Source organism: Salminus brasiliensis, chromosome 15, assembly GCF_030463535.1.
Source record: "Salminus brasiliensis chromosome 15, fSalBra1.hap2, whole genome shotgun sequence".
In the NCBI taxonomy this organism is placed as follows: Eukaryota; Metazoa; Chordata; class Actinopteri; order Characiformes; family Bryconidae; genus Salminus; species Salminus brasiliensis.
This window is the reverse complement of record NC_132892.1, coordinates 24,928,631-24,946,359: the sequence shown is the minus strand read 5'-3', so window position 1 is coordinate 24,946,359 and position 17,729 is coordinate 24,928,631. Positions and strand designations below refer to the sequence as shown.

The 17,729-nt window shown below is 40.9% G+C and overlaps 1 protein-coding gene across 2 annotated transcripts in view; it reads left to right on the top strand.

The window, feature by feature from the left end:
* Window positions 1–659: 659 nt before the first annotated feature.
* The window catches only part of evi5l (ecotropic viral integration site 5 like), a 49,085-nt gene continuing 32,015 nt past the window's right edge, over window positions 660–17,729 (top strand). For both annotated transcript variants that reach the window (XM_072656616.1, XM_072656615.1), the window contains exon 1: window positions 660–909. The gene's annotated coding sequence lies outside the window, so the exon portion shown is untranslated. The remainder of the gene's footprint in view (window positions 910–17,729) is intronic.

Genomic DNA, 17,729 nt, shown 5'->3' with positions numbered 1-17,729 from the left:
GAAAATTTTGTCATGTTTACTGGTATAGTTTTTTTAACAGATATTTTGCCAAGGGGTGTCCAGGCTTTTGCATGCCACTGCATAAATAAAATCTAATGAAAACATAAGACATGGGCCCTTAAATCAATTCCATGACTGAATTTCCTTCTGATTGTCATAACAGGACCTAGGCCAAGACAAGGTCTCATAAATTATGTCTTACTTGGTGAGTAAACCAGTTCTGAGACCACATGTAGGCTCAATTTACACGTATGTGCACCATTACGAAGCATACTCGTGAATTATCTGCCTTATTATTTCATAAAAAAGCATCGTATCAGCAGACTGATAAGAAATCAACCGAAAGCACCTGTCCACTTTAACCTCTCAGACCCAGCTGAAGCAGGGGACTGGAGGACCGAACCGTCAGTCTGAGTGCGGTTCTGAGTTCTCCTCTCCCATTGGCTAAAACTCCTGTCAATCAACGCGGTGCCATGTACGTGGGGGCGCACACTGCTTTCGGCTTTTCTTACACTAAATCACGAATTAAAGCACCTAGACGACTCAGTTAAAACAAACAAAGCTTCTAGACATAAAAATAGGTTGTGTTTAATAACAACAACGGCAGCGGTGTGGGCTGTGTGCTAACATTAGCAGCCCGGTCATCGTACAGTTGCAGGGAGGTGGTCCCGGTAGGCGGGACTTGGGCGGCGCCCATGAAGAACCATCCTTGGAGGAAGCTCGCCGCTTTGACAGCTCCCATTTTCACCTGTTCTCTTTATTTAAGTCCAGGATGGCCACGATGGATTTTATATGCTGTTTTCTACCGTAAGGTCCGCTCGGTTTCGTGTGAGGAGGGTTTCTCGGTGTCGGTCGCTGGTCCGTTGTCACGGTAATGGCGCGAGCCACGCGCCCTCTTCTTCACTCCAGGTGGGTTAATATTCGCTTATTACTGACCCTTATATCACTGTAACCTCACATTGTGTCCGCAGACGCTGAAAGCGACCTGTTTTGGTGCTGTAGAAGGCAGCATGTTGGAGAATGTGGCCTCCGTTCACATTCCTGCGCATCCACGTTCACAGCAGCAGCAGCAGCAGCAGCTGCAGTCGGGGTAAAATCACACAACGGCGGGACTCGCTTGGACATAGCTTACAGATTTGCGAAAGCTGGCGACAATGTCACGGTATTTTTTTTTATATAGGATAGCTTGGCTGTAACTAACGTACAGGCTACGGAATGCCCTCCAACATAACGAAGGAGGAGGCGTACACGCCATACATAATGAATTCGGCCTAATTCTCCTAGCGTTACCCAGGCCGAGCAACGAAGTGATCATCCACTGACGTTAACGCAGCCTCCTAAGGAACCGTCCCCGGTTAACGTTTCCTTCAGCGGTTTTAGACACACTCCTAATGCTCATACGCCTTTCCCCTGTGGTTTGGGGGTGAAACTAGCCTGCTGTGATGTGATTAGGAGGAGCTTCCCCTCAAAAATTGCCCCCTTAAATACTCCTAAGGCAGCCTCCGAGGGTTGAGACTGGCTTCTCTTCACTGTCTGTTGTGCTGATGTGCAGCAATGGCTGCTGTGCTCCGTTTCATCTGCAGTCTACATCTTTAGATAGACAGAGAGAGGGAGAGGGAGAGGGAGAGAGAGGGAGAATTGGCTGTCTTCCCTTTTTTTGCTGATCAGCCCAAAGAGACCCTCTGCCCTGGTCTAAAGGGCTTCTCCCCCCCCCTCCTTCCTTCCTTCCCTCCCTCCATATTTAAGGCTCGTTTTGGCTCCCAGTTAAATGGATTAATTATCCAGCTCCTCTGCTTGCGATTAGACTGACAGACAATCTAATCACTCTCTTTGCTGGTGGGGAGGCCTCCCTTGTTTTGGGCCAACAGTGCTGAATAAAAGGGATGAAAAGGCTGTGATTGGGTTTTCTGTCTGCCAGCAGCTGATAAACGGAATTCCTTGTCTCTGCAGGTGAGGAAAATCCCATTGCTCAACACAGCTTGCCCAAGCAGGCCTTGCCTTTATTGCATGGGTGATGTTTCACAAAGCAGACCATTGACCATTTGGTTGTGGGTTGGTCTCTTGTGACCATGGTCTGTGTAAGTGAGGGGGGTATAGTCCTAGATGACCCTAGACATTTACATTAATGGCATTTAGCTGATGCTCTTATCCAGAGCTAGGAGTTCGGAGTCTTGCCTTGCCTTAGGGAATTGAACCCCAGTCTTCCACAAGGTGTAATAACTCACTGGCTGGTAGTGGTATTATCTTTTGCACCACACCAACCACAGGTAGACATTGACATCTGGTTAAATGTAGGCCATGACGTCGTGTCAGGACAAGGTCTAATGAATGATAGTTAATGGATTGTGACGATAGCTGATTGTGATATTCTGTTGTTAAGTAATCTAAATTAACATCTTCCAAGACATCTTCCAGAGTCTTGCCCAATGACTCATATTGGTGTAGCGTGGTGTGCTTACAAGGCCAGGGAAGCAAATCCCTAGTCTGCTGTTCAGTACACAACCAAGAGGTGTGTCAGCTACAGAGAAAAGCACTAAAGCACTAAAGTGATCACAATCTAGACAACCTGGAAATTTAGATTTATTAGTTAAGGTTGGGATTAGGAAGGTTATGGTTAGGCAGGTTGAGATTAGGCAGGTTACGGTTAGGCAGGTTGAGATTAGGAAGGTTACGATTACGCACGTTACGGTTAGGCACGTTACGGTTAGGCAGGTTACGGTTAGGCAGGTTGAGATTAGGAAGGTTACGGTTAGGCAGGTTGAGATTAGGCAGGTTACGGTTAGGCACGGTTGAGATTAGGCAGGTTACGGTTAGGCAGGTTGAGATTTGGCACGTTACGGTTAGGCGCGTTACGGTTAGGCAGGTTACGGTTAGGCAGGTTGAGATCAGGAAGGTTACGGTTAGACAGGTTACGGTTAGGCACGGTTGAGATTAGGCAGGTTGAGATTAGGAAGGTTACGGTTAGGCAGGTTGAGATTAGGAAGGTTATGGTTAGGCAGGTTGAGATTAGGAAGGTTATGGTTAGGCAGGTTGAGATTAGGCAGGTTACGGTTAGGCAGGATGAGATTAGGAAGGTTACGATTACGCACGTTACGGTTAGGCAGGTTACGGTTAGGCAGGTTGAGATTAGGAAGGTTACGGTTAGGCAGGTTGAGATTAGGCAGGTTACGGTTAGACAGGTTGAGATTAGGCAGGTTACGGTTAGGCAGGTTGAGATTAGGAAGGTTACGGTTAGGCAGGTTGAGATTAGGAAGGTTACGGTTAGGCAGGTTGAGATTAGGAAGGTTACGGTTAGGCAGGTTAAGATTAGGAAGGTTACGGTTAGGCAGGTTGAGATTAGGAAGGTTACGGTTAGGCAGGTTAAGATTAGGAAGGTTACGGTTAGGCAGGTTGAGATTAGGCACGTTACGGTTAGGCAGGTTGAGATTAGGAAGGTTACGGTTAGGCAGGTTGAGATTAGGAAGATTATGGTTAGACAGGTTGAGGCTAGGAAGGTTACAGTTTGGCAGGTTGAGATTAGGAAGGTCGAAGCTAGTGGACACCCCTTATAATGAATGCGTTCAGCCACTTGAAGTTGCACCAATTGCTGACACAGATGTGCAAATGCCCACACACAGCTTGTTGAGTCCCTGTGGAGAAGTATTGCCCATAGATTAGGACTCTCTGGAGCAGATAAACATGAACCTATTGGCAACATGCCTAATACCAGGCCTGGGTTAGAGGGGTATAAAGCCCCCAGGATTGAGCTGTGGAGCTGTGGAACTGTGTTCTCTGGAATGCGGGTCCATCCAGTACTCTCTAACAGTCCTGTCGCTGAATGCAATTAAATCCTCACAGCAATGTCCCCATTCTAATATAGTGAACTATAGTAAAGAGACACTTGCTCCAACAAAAGCAGGTTCAACTCTTTTATCCTTGATTTTGAAAAAATGAATGAACAGATGTCCCAATACTTTTGTCCATAAAGTGTATACCAGTATGTGTTTGTGGGCAATGCATAAAAAGATCATTGGGCCCAAAAGTAGACCTCCATTATATGCAGCTAAAGTCTTTTATACAGACACACAAGGAGAGAATTCTGATGGTTTGGTAATCCTGCAGTGGAACTCTCCGAGTAGTAAAATAAACGCTGATATTACCGGCATGCTGCAGTGGGTCAGGCTAAAACAAGGCCCTGTGTGTGACTCTCGAGCCAGCTCCCGTCACTGCTACAGTGCTGAGGGATTCAGTATGAAAAAGGAGAATCGTTGCAGCTCTCTTTCTAACGTTCGTTGTGTAGCTGTCCCATTCTATTCTCCCTCGGCCTCGTGACGTCAAGCTGTAACTTCCCCGTAGCGAGAGGATATAGTGTTTCTTTCTTTTTCTGTGCATGTGCGATCCACACCAGTGCACCGTCACACGCCTCTGGCTAACTGCTGCACTTTACCATTTCGACAGTGAGACAGTGCAAGCACTGCATGGGTGACCTTGTAGCTCATGCTCTACTGAGTTCCCCTGTTGTCTCTCCCTGAAACCTGTTTGAAAACCTTGAAATTGAAAAGCTGTTTTCAAAGATTTAGAAAAGTTGTAGCTCATTATACAACCATTTGAAATGTATTGGACACCTCATGCCTTATTCGCTTGAATTTTAAATAATTGAAGAAATCCTCTATTGAGAGCAAATCTCAGCACTTTCATATTTACATGCTTTATTGTATGTGCTGGACTTAATGTAATAAAAAATTGAAGGTCCACATTCATAAAATGGTAACAGCTTGTGTTAATCTTTAACATCTCTAATTGTGCAAAATAAAATGGCATTTAAAAAGTGTGTCTATGTAAAAAAAAAAAAAAAGTATCTATGTAGCTATGAACCTATGTTCACTTTTCTACAAAATGTTTGACAAAGGGTTGTCAGCACTTAAATAAGACTGTAGCTTGATGTATTTTGCGTAATGTTAAATAGTGGGTCAGAAGGATTTAGTTTGAACTGCTGTTTTAAATAAAAGAGAAAAAAAAATCCCCAGGACTCCGTATGTAGTCGAACAGCCAAGACATGTTTCAGAACACTAAGGAAAATTTACATTTCTTGCTCCTGGGCTCCCCCTACAGTCAGTGTACAGTCAAGTGTAATTCACCCCTAAAGAACATGCATGTCTGGACAAGCTGAAAGATACTGAACTATCACTGAAAGTGAAAGAAGCATGTGGACCGAGGCAGTCAGCTAGTTACGCCGTATTTTACACAAATATGGTTACGCAGTGTTACGCAGTTCTCATGAGCACTGTCCTGCCCCTGCTCCAAAGTTACATAGTATAGCTAGCAGCGTACAGATCCCAGTGTAGCAACTACAGTAATGCTATTCTTCTTATGCAAAGTCAGGGGAGAATCACAACTATTTTTAAGCAGTTATTTTATGGTATCATTTTTACATAATGTTGCTTTAAGTTTTGCACATGGTTAGATGGATATGTGTGTGACCTAAAATCAAGATCACAATTAATGAAACATTTTATCTTGGTTACATTTAATTAACAATTATTTTAATGAACAATGGACAGCATTTTTATTTATTTATTTATTTAATTATATTTATTTATATTATTTATTCAGTTGGCTCTGTGTTTAGGTCACCATGTTGCTGACTTGACTCATGGAGGCATGTAACAACGCATGATGTAGTATGTTTTTAAGGGGGCAGTCCATGAACACAGTGGGGAAAGTACTAACAGAATTTTTAAAGTATTAACAATAAAAAAAAAATACTTACATGGGCAAGATTAAGTCAGTTGGAGGTTCTGAATATCGTTTTTGTGTGAGTGTGTGATAACTTTGTGTTTATTTAAATCATATTAATTTAGTTTGTAGAGAGAAAAACAAGACATAAAACAAATATGTCTATTTAACTAATATGATTTGTGTGTGTATTAATATTTTAAATGGTTAGTCTATTTATCAATAACTCAAACGGCTGGTATTTTAATAGGATGGTTTCATACCATCATCCCCAGTCTTGTCTAAACCAGTGTACTACTCTTTTTTTTTTTTTGCTGCAGTGTTTTTTCTGTCCAGCCGCTGCAAAGTACTTACTTATGTTTTCCACTTTCCATCCAAAGTCTGGCCGCTGCTATTTTTGGCATTTTTACTGAGCTGAGTCACATTTAAGCATACCACAGATGTGTTCCCAGTTAGGCCAGATGTCTTGCTTTTCTTTTTTATGCTCTTGGGATAGTTTGTTGTCATTTTAATTTCGGTTGAGTGGTCTTTGTCCTCTTTGTCACACTGACATTATGGAGAGTTATGGAGAAAATTGTAGGATCAGGTCGAATCCAGATAGTGTGAAAAAAGGGCTTCTTTGGAGTGAGGAATAATTTTTGCTTCCCTGAAGACTCTTATAGGAGAAGAATATCGTAATTGTAAGAATGGGAAGAACCTTTCCTACACATTTTCTAAAGCGTTCTGGCAAAGATGAAACTGAAACGGAAGCACTGCTTTTTAGCACATGGGCATCAGTTTAGGAGTGTGAACTGTTCAGGCAAATATTGGACATAGTTAACAATAAAAAAATAAATAGTGTGAGCAGCCTAAAACATCAGATTTGGTGATCCGATTAATTGGATTTGGTAAAAGTCAAAAAGAGTAAAAGTCAAAAAGAGTAAAAGAGTAGCATTATGCATATGTAATCATGCTCTTTTATAATTACTTTTTAGATTTAGCATGAGTGCTGTGTAAGCCTAACAGCAGTAGCAGCTGAGTAGTATCGGCACACCTGTCTTTTCCAGATGACTGGGTAATGTGTCATACCTTCAGACGTATCAGGTTGCTCTGCAGTGACTCATTCATCCATGTTGTGATTATGTGAGAGAAGGGCAGGTCCATAATTTAAGACACAGGGTGGAGAAAGGCTTGGCTTGAGTTGGAGCTCCTCTGGGAGATTACACTTACTTCTTTATGAAACATAACACATGGGAAATGCCCTAGCAGGCTGAGCATGCTGTATCGGGGACTATCGTGTGATGATCTCTAGGTGTGGCTTTGTGTTCTGTACAGTAGTTGACACACATTTGAGCTGATATAGGCCTACTGCATTACACAAGCTGTTTTTGAATGGATGTGTGTGAGTCTAAAAATATTTGTGTTGTCTACCCGTGCTCAAGGCTGTAACACCCAAGGCTGAAAGATTAAGCCTAGTTGTAGACTGGAGGCCCAGGGTGGACTGGCCATCGGGCCATGCAGCTGCCGTCTCCTGAATGACAAAGCAGAACAGCAGTATCTGATGAGAACTTTTCATGAGCTAAATCTGTTGTGGTAACTAGCTATAGCAATTATAGTAGTTACGGTGTAGGTGATATTATAGTTACTGGGTAACTAACTAGCTAGTTAACCAGCAATTAACCAGTAGTTAATGCAAAGTTTGGATGATAGCTACTAGATAATTAACTAGAGAACTACCCAACAGTAGCCAGCAGTTCTTGAGGAATTAATTAACTAGCAAACCAGCAATTAACCAGTAGTTACTGCATAGTTTGCATGGTAGTTACTGAGTGATTAAGTAGGTAGATAACCAGCAGTTAACCAGTAGTTACTGTACTCTGATATATCAGTATTTTTGTACACTCCTAATGACTATGTGAATATAGAACTGTATATAAAAAAACCTTTATCACATTTATACTTGTATTGAATGCGGTCTCTGACCACTTCTGAATGTGGTTTCAGAGATCATATTTGGATCACAATGAGTCCTGGGTGTGTTTACACTTGGCCTTTCATGCAGACAAGTGAAATCTAAGCTGTAAACATGGCCTCACTGAGTCCTTTTGAGCTAAATTTAGTCCCCAATCCCAGAGCTTCATGTATCAGCGGAGTTTGGAAGCATGTTGAGTCACTGAGGTTTTTGCGTCATTCAATACTTTATAATTCCATATTATGTTACTATTAATATATTAATTCTAAATGTATAATTGAAAATTCCTTGCATGGTTCACACACTCTTAGCACCCTGCTATAAATACACACTCATAAACCAAGCTTCTTTAGTAAAGACAATGGTTCTGTACAGTCTTAAATAACACTTTGGATGTTTAACTGGTTCTTTGCCTGGTTCTGTATAGCACCAGAAACCATTGCACTATTGAGTCTACGAACTCCTTTAAGGAATGGAACCCATTTGGCTTAGAGCCTAGATTGTAGGTTCCAAATACAAACCATAACCTGAACACCCCACAAGACCTGCCTGATGTTTGGAGAAGTTCAGACCCAGTCTTCTAGCCATCACACCTAACTCAGAAAGGGTAAAGCGAATTACAGAGTTCAGCTGTGTTCAGCTGTGTTCAGCTGTGTTCAGCTGTGTTCAGCTGTGTGCAGCTGTGTGCAGCTGTGAGCCTATTTTGGTGAACAAAACAAAAAGAGCTTTATTTTAAGTAATAGGTGCTGTGACACTATCAGTTACCAGCCAAAACAAGGCTTCTAATTCTAACTATCCATTCCACCTTAATAGTGCAGCACTTATTGTGGGCATCACAATAGCAGAATGGTAACTGCTGCATCATTTAAGGTGGAATGGAAAGTTGGAGTAAGAGGACAACTTCAGCCTTGTTTTATTCCTAACTGGTTGCTTCAGTGCACTTAAATAAAGCTCTTTATAATAAGATCATAAATAAACAGGTTAATGTCTAAGGTAGTTTTTGAGTTTCTTTCTTTTGGCAGACGGTAGCAGAAATTATGGGCTCAGTGTGTCGTTGCTATCGTAATGACAGAAAAAGTATGCCTTGCGCAAAAGGCCTGTACTAAGTTTCTTAATTAATCATGGGTGTGTTTTGTGAATAACAGGCAATGAACCAATCAGCGTGTCGCTTGCCATTCCCTTTAAGAGCCAGGTGCCAGATCTGACTTTGGTGGATTGCTGTTTCAGTGGTGCAAAGCACCCCTGTGCGCGTCGGGCACACACCTGTGTTGACAATTCACTGCCAAGATTGCAATGAACGTCTGTTGACATCTGCCTAGGTAGTTTTCAGTCAGCAGTGCACCTGTGTTTTCCGTTGCCAAGATAGCAATACACCAGAAATTTACCTGAACACAACCTCATTTTGAGACCACCGCGGCCATCGGCACAGATATATCCGCAAGCACTGTTGCTATTTGAACGACACAGGCCGAAGGCATAGAAATGGACTGTTGGTGGGGTGTAAGATAGCAATGAGCATCACAACATGCCTTTCGCAGGGTCTGAAATAGGGCCCTATGTCTGTTAATGGCTCCGAGAGGACGCTAGAAGGCACACTTGATCTGGCTTTAGAAGCCGCTGTCCAACCTAAATGAGAAAATAAAATTTTAGTTATCATTTGACATTTAGAAAATCTGTTTTTCATTTAAGAAATGTTTTTCCCCCCTCCACTATTGAATACCTTTTTTTACTAATCTGGAGATATTATCGGACAGGATGCTCACAGCACACAGTTAAAAAGATATAGTGTTTGGTTATAAGGGTCTTTGGCATATTGTAGCCATATTGCAAAGGCCAGCATCACAATACTGATTAACCCATGATATGCAGCCAAATCTTAGAGTAAACCTATCAGCAGGACTGGTCCTTCCTTCCATCATTAATGTATTGGTAATTATTCACTTATCTGCTCTTTCATGCTCTTAACACTGCACACATAATACAGCCTATTAAAACACACTTCCCCATTCAATGGGCTTTTGGTGTTGTGCTTAATGCAGCCCATTTAGTGGTGAAGGCCTTCAGATCTGCTTAGCCTTCATTGAAGCTATTATAGATTAATGTAGTCAGTAAGGGTTGTATTCTGTTCAGGCAGGACAGTGCAGCAATTAACCGTGATTTGAATGTGTGTTTGTGTGTGAGGGTGAGGTTTGTCGACAAGCTTGTGTGAGTGGATACACAGCACACAGGAAATGGTCTGTGTTCATGGTTATAGGAGGATAAAAATAGTAAATAGCTTCAAATTCACTTGACATCACATCGATAACACGCTTGCTTCCGAATGGATAACACTCCCGAACTCGCTCCCAGTACACATGGAATTCATGACCAAACTGTAAACTGTGATTTCTATAATTGTTTATAAGCATGTACATTCAGTCTACAGTGTTTTTATGTTGGTGTCTGGTTCAGAAGAGGCTGTGCAGTCAGAGGCAGTGGTGAATCATTCGAGAATGAGCTCAGACATGCTGAGATGCATGATGTCATCAGATGTCATTAATGGATGCAGCACATTTAAGTGTCCTTGGAAGTCACAACTGAAACAGTTGAGTCATTGGCTTTTGGCATTAAAACACAGTGAACTCCAAGGATTCCTCATTTAAAAACGACCCAGAGGATCCTTAGGATGCAGCATGGCCTCCCTTTATTTGTCCAAAGTCTTGGGACACGTCAGTGTATTCTTCATAGGCTCCATCTTCCATAGGCCTTTTTGTCACAAGCTACTAGGGTTCTTCTAATTGGTGCAGGTTCTCTTTAGCAACAAAAAGGGCTCCATTATTGTCTATGTATCTATGTATTAAGTGTTCAAGAAAAGATTATATATCAGATGATCACGATATTGTGTTTTGCAGCACTGTTGATTATCCAAACACAGTATTGATTTTCATGAATAGTTTACATGTAAAGATTGGTGACAGACAGTAGTTTCTTTAGTGTTGTGTTTAAACCCCAACCACTAGAGCAGGGTACGTTTTCAGATCCCACTCTTTTGATTGGATAAGAAGTTAACTTTTCTTTTACTCTCTTTTTTAGATTTTATGCAGATGATCACAATGTATGGAATTGAAACCCCTGAATCAAGATACATATCATATCACCTGGTTCTTGCCCATACCCAGCCAATTTTCAGTGCTATATAAAACCTGTTTTTGCTTAGAAAGTAGGTTCCAAAATCAGAACATAACTCAAAGTATCTCGAAAACTAGTGTTCTGATGTATAGATCAGTCAAAACATTAAAACCACCTGCCTAATACTCTGTCGGCCTCCCAGCTCTGACCCTTTGTAGCATGGACCCCACTTTCTTCATGTCTGTCTATCTTTGTCTGCTTCTGTCTATTTATATGTCTGTTTACCTGTCTGTGTCTGTCTCTCTGTCTGCCTGTCTGTCTGTCTGTCTATGTATTTATTGGAGATGCACAGAATATTTGGCAACCAAAATGATTTGGCCAAAAATGGCACAAAAGAACTGTGGCATTTTTAGGGACACGCTCAAAATGCAACCAGCATGGAGTGAGGCGCTCTTTGTAAATGCAGAAAGCATGTCGGCTGTGTGGAAGCAAGTGTCTGAGAATGACCTAGGATGGGCGTTTTTATTCATGCAATGGTGAAAAAAGTTGCAAAATTTATGAAAACCTGCAGAAAATCGTCAGTGTTTGTTATTGTTTAGCTCAATTTTAGCCAAAAAATGTCATTTCTGTGCACCCATACTACCTATTTATGTATTTATCTATATAAGAGTGATTTACAATGCTATTGTCAAACTCGAGCTTAAATTGTCTTGGTTTTCTTGGACAAATGAAATGAGAATTTTAATTAGTAATAGTGTTAGCAGAAACTACAGAGTAAACTAATAATAATAATAATAATAATAATACCAGTAAAGGAAGAGCTACTAAATATAGAGGGGTCTAAATGTAGAGCGTTAAGCAAAAAAAGCTAAATGGGATGATTTCTGTGTTTGACAGTGTGCTGAAAGCTGCAATAGCTGTGCCTATGCTGTTAAGCTGCGCACATTAGAGAGAAAGGGAGAGGAAGAGATGCAACCAGGCATATACACAATGCCATTATTGTGACTAGAAACTGAGGTACACTTTGACTCACACATACACACTCTCTGTGCCATCTCCTAATGCTCTAGGCTCCCAGCCTCACAACAGTCTGCCTCTGACATCTCCTCTCTTTCTCTCTCTGTGTCCCCCATTATCTTTCCATGTGAGCATTTCTTTCTTTTATTACCTTTAAAAAAGAGAAACCTGCAGTCATTTGCATTCAGGTCATATTACCTGACTCTTGTATCATTTACTAGATGGCTGTCGGACAGCTTTAAATGCTTCTTGAACGAGGAAGCACTTGGAAAAACAGATTTTGCACCAGCTGTACACAGAGACGGTGAAAAAGAACGTCCCAGATCATTTGCATTCAGTGGGAATTACTCATGACTCATGACTCATAACTGGATTGTTAGACCACTGCTGGCTCAAGGTCAGCTGAAATGCTCTTCCCACGACAGAAAAAAATCAACTACAAATAGAGGAGTAGTGCCAATATCAGTATTACTGTTATCTGTAATTATACTACAGAGTCCAAAGATAAAGCTCAGGGTGCTTGAGCTGAGTCACTGGAGGTCATACCTCGCAGGCTTGTTGGTGTGTTTGGATGACATTCAATAGTGTGGTGTTAGACTGACCTTAAAAATCTGGCGCAGTCTGCTGACAAAAAGCCATTTACCACCTGCAGCAAAGTTTGAGATAAGCTTGTCATGCTTGCAGAATTGTAGCTGGAAAGTATTTGCTGTGTAAATAATAGTTTTTTATTTATTTTTTATTTTATACAACAATAAAATACCTGTACAGGTGAAAACTCTAATCTACATGATTGATTTCTTATCCCCAATGAAGTCGATCAATCTGAAACATAGTTGATATATGAAGCTTCTTTAGTTTAGAACGGGAGATGCTAAGCTAAAGTTGCTAATAAGCACTGGGCATAGACTGTCACTAATATCCTCTCCATAAATATCTGCCCATAAACACAAAAATGAGCTAGGTGGAAGGTGGAATAGTCACACGAAGCCGTAGGTTATGCAGACGATAATGTAGTTTATATTTTAGCTTAAAGGTTTAAACAATGTATAGCCATATGTTTTTACTAAGTTTTAACTTGATTATTGAAGCAAATAAATGAAGATTTTGACTTGTATTTACTAAGATGAGTTTGGTGACAGTCTAATTCCAGTGTTTGCTAGCAACCTCAGCCTAGAATCTCCCATTCTAAACCACACATATATATGTGCACAGTGTATAGACAAAAGTATTGGGACATCTGCTCATTCATTCATCATTCTTCCGAAACTGGTAACGTTGCTGCACATATCAGTTGAAATAAAGCTCTGTTTTGTTTTGCTCACTGAAACAAGGTCACAGATGAACTCCATGGAGGGTAGTAAAAAAGAAAAAAAGGAAATGTTTGTCTGCAGCAGCTGAGGATCATGTTTATTAATGGCACTTAGAGGATGCCAGATGGCACTCTGCTACAGCAAACCTAAGGATCAGAAGTAGATCGGAACCTTAAAACCCCCTTTCCAATCCATTAAAAATGCCTGGATCGCCCCCAAATCCTGAGCCACTGGATCAGATCGGGACATACATATATATATATATATGTACCTGGCCATTTATTTAACCATGCAAGTAAAAATGAAGGGTAGTGGATTGGATCCACGGTTAGATTGTTGCCACTGTTTTGCACTCTCTCTGTATTCTCAGAGTGTATTCTCTGTAGAGATTACAGCTAATTTCATTGTGCTGGCTTGTTGCAGTGCACAGCTTGGCCAAGGTTGTGCTAGCGTGTGTGTGTGTCCTTTCAGTCCAGAGGGATTGGACTCATGTGCTTGTTAATGGTTCTTTTGATTGGGCTGCCTTCTCTGGCTGAATGCAAGCCTTGTCTTAGTTCAGCATTTTGCCTGTTCAAACAGTTTGTATCCCTGTGGTTATTTTTTTTTTTTTAGATATGTTCTGCTCACTGTGACCTCCCTCTGTGGTGGTGTCTCTGTGGTGTGTGTTTGTGTACAAGACATTTTGCAAATGCATGCATTCTTACCTTGCTTTGTTTTGTGCTCTCTATGAATTCTGCTTTGTTGTGTGATTACCTTACTGCCCTTCTCTGGTACAGAACGCAAATGTGCCATATGTGCAAGATGAGGTGTGTGAGCATTATCACAAGCTATACAGCCCTATTTACGGCTACTGTGTCCCTGTATGTTAATATTTCAATACTGTATCACAATTGAAAAGCAAAATCAATCATTTTTCTGATGTTCTTTGTACATCTTAGGGGTTGCAATTTTTGGGGATTATTTGGGCTGTCAAAAGTCAGTCTAGACCTTAATTAAAATCATAAAGAACCTTAAGTTACAGTTAAACCCCCCAATATCAAGTGAAAAAAATGTGCCTATGAATGCAATACTAGTACTAGTACTTATTGTTGTGCTACATATACTTTTTTGTGGCCAAAAAGTTTTGCTCATCCAATGTTTTAAAAAAAAAAAGAAAAGAAAAATATTGATTATGTTATATTATATTCATATTAAAGAGTTCTCCTAGTCCTTCTTTGCTGCTGCAACTGTCTCTTATAGTGTAAATTATTTATCCAAATATTTGTAACTGAGTGTCTTGCTATCCCTTTCTGCTGTTACACTGGGAATGTCCCCACTGCGGGACTAATAAAGGACTATCTTATCTTATCTTATCTTCTGGAATTTGATTGGAATTTCTTCATGATTTGATTGCTTTCAGTCCCAAGAGCATCAGTGAGTTCAGGCATTGAGGTTAGATGTTCTAGATCACAAATGCAAGTCCAGCTCATTCCAGAGGTATTGGGATGGAGTTCAATTATGTAGAGAACCCAGTTCCACTGCTCCACAGCCCAATGCTGCTGGGCTTTATAGTCCTCTAGTCAATGCTTGGCATTGGGCATCGTAAGGCTCCACAGCATCCCATTGTATTGACAATGTTTTTTCCATGGAGATCATACAAGCTGTGTGCGCAGTACACTCTTAAAAATGGAGGTGATACAAAGGGTTCTTTGAGCGATGCCATAGAAGGAACATTTTTGATTTCATAAAGAACCATTCTTGTAAAAGAAAGGGGTGTGTGTGACTTAAGGCTGGGCAGTTAGTCACAAATTAATGGAAGAAAAGAGAAACTAATGGATTGCTGCAATTCACAGAAACTATTGCATTCCAGGCACCAAAACATGTAGAAGCTCACAGCATCCATCCATTTGAAACTCAGTTAGCTGGACATTCCTGGCTACACACCGCAGTCCATGGACATTTGGTTGTTTAGTCATTTGGATGGATTGCTGTCAAGTCAGACTGCCTTTAACTTCAGCAGATAATCGCTTGTTTCAGTCCTAGTTTGGCTGTTTTGCCTAATAAACGCAGCCATGTTGCAGAATGTTTTGCCACTCAGTCTGTCTAAAGGGGATGTGTCAGTGCTTACCTTCTCTAGTCATTAAATTGGTAACTAAACTTTACATCCACATTACAAGAACAAAAACGGTTCTTCAATGGCGTTGCTCAATGAACCTTTTTTTAAGAGTGTGGGTGTACCTTAATAAAGTTGAATTCTCTAATAAGCAGAAGTATCCAGACATTTTTAGACATGTAATTTATTACAATTGTGGTATGCTTAAATTAAATTGTTGTTAAATCAGTAATGTCATGTTATCAATTGGCCTGCATTGGTGTTGCCGGAATAATTGACGCTTATTAAATGACATGAATACCTCCATTCATCTAAACACTGTGAGTTTGGAACTGTGATTGGTCACTGCAGTCTCATGCAGTATCATTTTATTAAATTCCAGTATTCAGATTAGCAATAATTTATCAAACCATACATAGTGCCATCCTAGTGTGTTTACTATTACCCTGCCCCATTTATGCGTTGCTTATTCTTGCATATGAATAGAAAAGTGTTCTTTTTTTAATGCTCCCAGGTGAACCAAGTGCCGCAATAAAAAGTTCAATTAAGGGTTCCTGAGTACAGTGCAGTGCTGAGTAAACCCACATTGGAGTTGGCACTCTGTGAGTCAAACAGTCCCCCTTGACAAGGCACGCTCAACATGCACAGCTCTCTGCATGCATAATGCAGCACTCTGCAGCTGTGTGTGTGTGTGTGTGTGTCCTAAAGCAACACAATGTGGACATTTAACTTCTGCTGTTTTGAGATTGTGATATGAAATCCATTTCCGTTAGCCAGTAAATGCTTGTATTTGACTTTTTTAATTTTATCATTAGGCTGATGAATAAGCCTATCAGAGAGAAAGCAGATCTTTAGGAGAGGCCAAATCAACAATTTGGTATATTCTTATAAAGAAGGAACGCCCTGACAAGCTCAGCAACAACAAAAGGCCTGGAAGACAAGCAGATGATTGTCGAAATCTTTGATTGCTGAAGAAAAACCCTTTACAAGTAACTAGTCAAGTCAAGAACACTCTAGAGGAGGTTGGCATATCATATTATCATCAAAGTGTACAATCAAGCGATGCCTTCATGAGTGTGAATACAGAAAGTTTACTTCAAGATGAAAACCACTGACAACACTGATAAGAAGCCCACCTGTTTCTGGAACAAAAATCACTGGGCTCATAGGGCTCATAATCAAATAATAACAAGCATGGCATGGGCAAAAATGGCTGCCAGTGGAACTGGTGTTTATTGGTGCTGCTACTACTGGACAGATGTTGCAGGATGTATTTTGAAGGGTATAGAGCTTTACCTACTGCTCAGATTTAGTGAAATGTCACAAAACTGATAGGACGACACTTCACAGTACAGATGTATAATGCAAAAAGCAACCCAAGGGCTTCTTAAGACAAATAAAGGAAATGTCCCTAAGTAGCAGAGTCTGTCACTTGATCTCAACACTATAAGAATAAGATAATAAGAATAAGCCGTCTGCTCAGTGTTCCTGAAAACAGTTGAAATCACTCCTAAGATCATTAACTTAGCTTTGTGCTCTTAGATATGAGGCTTTATCCTCTAGACGTGTGTGTTTTGAGCCTGAGTTAGCTAGAACATGGTTTGTGCTGCGGTGCGTAGTCTGCTAGCTAACTTATCTAAGCCTTAATAGCCAGCTGCCAGTCCAAACACAGCAGAAGCAGTCTCTCAGTTCGCCTTTCTGTCACTCCCAACACCAGTCGCTCTACTATTCTCTCTGAGATACGTGTTTTTATGGTGAACACTGGTGAACAACGCAGTTAGTCAACAGCAGCTGCACTGATCTGTCTGATACTCGGTGGAGAAAAACTTCAATCGGCAGCAGTCGCTCGATCGATCTTCTCTCTCCTAAATTAGAGCAGTCTAACATCTGTAATTGTTAGGTTGACATTTTATCATTTGAATTAACCCAAGAACACCAAATACTGCAGTATTATTTTGAGATTTTACAACAATATGACAGCTGAGCAGCAGAAAGACATTCAGCAACTGAAGGTGGCCGCAGTAAAGGCCTGGCAAAGCATCTCAAGTGAGAAAACGTATCATGAAGCGATGGGTTCCTGGTTTGAGGATTTGCATCCTAGAATTAAAAATACTTATATTTACAGTGCACCTGACTTTACATATTGCAACCCATGGCAGTATCATTAGGGTGCACTGGTTTGGGAATTGGGCCTAAAAATCAGATATTTTTAAAGTACATGTTTGTCTGTGCACAATTGTTCAATTCAATGTGCTATTTCAGTGAGCAATTGGGCATACACATGATCTCTGCAGTGCCTCACTTATCAGAAAATTAGCTTTCATGGTTTGAGGTATGGGTACTTTTCCCCCTCTCTCTCCCTTTGTAGCAGTGAGATTGCAGGTGCTTTCTGGAGCAAAAACAAACCAATAATGAATAAAACATCTACACTCAGTCGCTTGACTCTGTTAGAAGAGGTGAGGGAATTTGGGTCCAGTAGCTCAAATAAAAGCTCTCCTGAGAGCTTGTTACACTGAATGTGTGGGTTCATCTGTTA